Here is a 3,396-nt window from a genome sequence, read left to right as displayed (position 1 = left end):
AAAAAAAAAAAGAAGAAGAAGAAGAAGAAAGAAATGCAAAAACTACATGCAAACTGAAGATCTCAGACTGGCAAATGAACACAACAGATGAACAATACGAACTTCTGCACTTGAGAGAGACTGCAACATTAGGTCAGTCCAGAACTAAAGCCCCTTATGCATTTATCTTTTAGTTTAAAAAAAAAGAAGATATTATGCTATTTTTAATATTTAGACGAACTAACAAACTTAGAAAGACAGGTCAAGAAACAACTAGGAACATACTATCTGTGGAGTCTTCATCTGATCAACTTATGCTGATTGGTAGAATTATCCTATCAAATGAGCACTTTTCCTTGAGCTCCAAATAACATAATTCTCTGAGAATTTTCCTACAACTCCTGACTGAGATTATTTACCTTCTGAAAAGAAGACTATTTGAGTAAAGATATAACAAAGATCACTTTGTGCAGAATTACACTTCTGTTGAAGGAAAAAACACTTAGATTCATTTCTCCTCTAAATCACAGGCATCTTAAACATCACGTACAGAGCAACTTTGACATGCTTTGAAGAATTATGGCTCTAAATCTCACCCACTCAACAGTTTTTGCAAACTTATTTCTAATGTTACTGTCAACGTGTATAATTCTATTGCTGTGCAAATAAAGCAGCTTTTTCAAATGAACACAGTGACTGGAATAACATAATAACTCAGATCAGATTTATTACCACTACACTAGAACTTACACTAGAACAGGAGTATTCTGTTTCCCTCCTTTAGAGAGACAAAAGTTATGAAAGCCTTATCTTCTTCATAGTTTTGCAACCTACCTAAAATTTAGATAGCTCCCTGGTATTTTTGGAGATAAGCATGCAACTATAAAACCTTTGTCTCTTCTTAGCAGAAATCGAAATCACTGAATGTTATTTTAAAAAAAAATTATGTGCATCACAACAAAGGAATGCAAAAAAAAGCAGTAAAAACTTGAGAAAATAGACTAAATATGGACAGAATAAAGCTGGCTTCCCCTCAAAACCCCAAGTTTGTCAAAAGAACAAAGCACACACAAACAGCATGTAAAACCTGAATTCAAAATGCGATAATATAAAAGGGGTGAGGACACATGTTTTTTCTATTTTAGCTTGAAAAATAAAGGGACACAGCAATGAGTCTTGCTGGCAGGCAGATAACTCATAGGCCCTGACCCTTCGACTCACCAGGAATTCAAACACAAAGCTCTTTTCATAGTGACCGTGCCATACATTCTCAAGATAAGGCAGCGAAATACGGAGCAGTGCAGAGGTGCCGCAAAGCTCAAACTGCGGAAAACTGCACAGAAATTCCGGACACTTATTCACCTATATGCAGCCGCACACCAAGGGCTGGTTGCAAAACTCTTTCTTTGCAAATCGGAAGCCGTACAGCATGCTTTAGAGAATGGGACCTGATTCCTGGAGCAAGCAAAGGAAAAACAGAGAGCAAGCAGCAAGGAAAGGACCATCCCTGTGCATTTCTGCACCATTCAGAACTGCAGTGCACATCCGGACAAATAATCTGTAACACAATGAACTTTGCAAAAGGATAGCTGTGGTAGAACGGAAGGGATTTTAGAAACAACAGAAACAGCTACATTTCAAACAACATTTCAAATCTGGACTCACCATGAAAATGCAACAGTTGCCTGAAGTTAGTGTGCTATTTTCTGCCCTGTTCCAGTGCACTTTTTGCCTAGTTGTCCAACACTTGGGAGCTCAGAGCTGCCACACAGAGGCCCCTTCCGTGATCTGGCTTATTTGCCTGTCAATTTGAGTCTCGGCTTCTGTATGATGCAGCTGTGCACTTTGCTGAAGGTCTAATATCATTTCCATAAGCTTCCTCCCTGCCCGGAGCAAGCAGTTTATTCTCCCTGCTCAATAACTACTCAAATCACTTTTCTGGTACTCAGAGGGATAAAGCTTTAAGTTGTTAAGGAGTTCTTACTAAGTAGTGGGTGGAGAACATAAGCTCGGTACAAGGAAACTCTGCGCATAATCAGAAACGGAGAAACTTCCTCCCTTTCCCCCAACCCCTCCTCTCGACAGGCGAAGCTGCCAGTGCCTTCTTTACAGAAATTTAGGAATGTAAAGGGAGGACTCAAAGGGGCCCAGTCAGACAAGCCTTTCTCAATCAATTAGCTTGCAGCCATTACTTGTGACCCTAGGTCACACAACATAAGTGTGTGGGGTGTGCCTTTAGGGGTACACCAAAGCTACTTATTAAAACTTACATAACCAAAAGCGTTCAAAATCAAATAAACTTTGAAAGTTGTAAAACATTTTCCACGTACCACAGTTTTGCAGGAAGAAGAGCTTTGAACACTGAAATGTTACTTTGCTTTTCCAATAACGAGTCATTCGATGGAGGAAATTTACTTTTTTGTACTTTTCAAAAAAAGAGACTGAAATGTGAGAAACAGAAACAACCTTAAAGGTTGTTTGCCTTGCAGTTATGAAAAGCTAAATAATATCGGTGAAAGTGATATCTGATGAAGTACACGATTGTGTTTCCTAAAATAAGACTATTGTCTGTAGCTGCAAGGGGAGAGAGTTTTGTAGGATAGTTTAATTAGTTCATGAAGTTCAGCCTGTGCATTTTATTTCTCTCCATGAAATGAGTTGCAAGCACTGGATTCTACTCTTTGTTTTAGTACTCCAACATAGTAAATCAAATAGATTTAAAAAAAAAACACAAAAACTGGTGTATTTAAATAGTCTAAGTTATCCCGCATGGAACACAGGGAGAAGAGGGTGTAACTTAGCACAACTGCCACATGACAAGCATACACCCCTTGGTGCGAGGGAAAACTTCAAAAAGACCCTCAGCTTCATATCCTGCCAACCCAATGACATGGAGATGATGCCTTGGGAAAACCCATGAGGGAGTCCTGATTTCAAAAGCAGATCTATGACAACCCCTTTCTGGGCCAGACAAGATCAATGCACTGCAGGGGCGATGCACTTTAATCTCAAGGTGCATCGCAAAGCATCTTTAAGTAGTGCCACAGATCAAGGCTCACACAGAGCTGGAAAAAACAATTCACACCAAACTTCTCTCTGTGCTTAAGGTAACAACAACAGCTGCTCAAAAGTTTGCAGAGGACACATGGAAACACATAATAAAAGAGGGAAGTAATGGCAATGTACTGAAATTGACTGAGGATGTTGCAGACAACTTGCACTCTACATGTCTCTTCTCCATTAAAACTCCAGTCGAACTCTCTGAACAGGCGGCATGGCTTGTGTTAGTTCAGACATTCATTCCAGAGATCAGATTGCAGGATCAGGGCCACTGAATAAGTGCCCTGGGGTAAGGATTTTGCTTCTGTCTTGCACATAAGACAGCATTTAATAAATTAGGTCACCTTTAAATCCCTG

At 39.6% G+C, this 3,396-nt stretch overlaps 1 long non-coding RNA gene across 1 annotated transcript in view; it reads right to left on the bottom strand.

Annotated features, from left to right (window-relative positions):
- LOC104913987 overlaps positions 1-2,005 on the bottom strand; it is a 232,537-nt gene extending 230,532 nt beyond the window's left edge. Inside the window, exon 1 of the long non-coding RNA XR_795754.3 lies at positions 1,645-2,005. This is a non-coding gene — a long non-coding RNA (uncharacterized LOC104913987). The remainder of the gene's footprint in view (positions 1-1,644) is intronic.
- Between the last annotated feature and the right edge of the window lie 1,391 nt (positions 2,006-3,396).

This window comes from Meleagris gallopavo, chromosome 1, assembly GCF_000146605.3.
Source record: "Meleagris gallopavo isolate NT-WF06-2002-E0010 breed Aviagen turkey brand Nicholas breeding stock chromosome 1, Turkey_5.1, whole genome shotgun sequence".
Classification (NCBI taxonomy): Eukaryota; Metazoa; Chordata; class Aves; order Galliformes; family Phasianidae; genus Meleagris; species Meleagris gallopavo.
The sequence above is the reverse complement of the archived record's forward strand: the minus strand, read 5'-3'. Positions and strand labels throughout refer to the sequence as shown.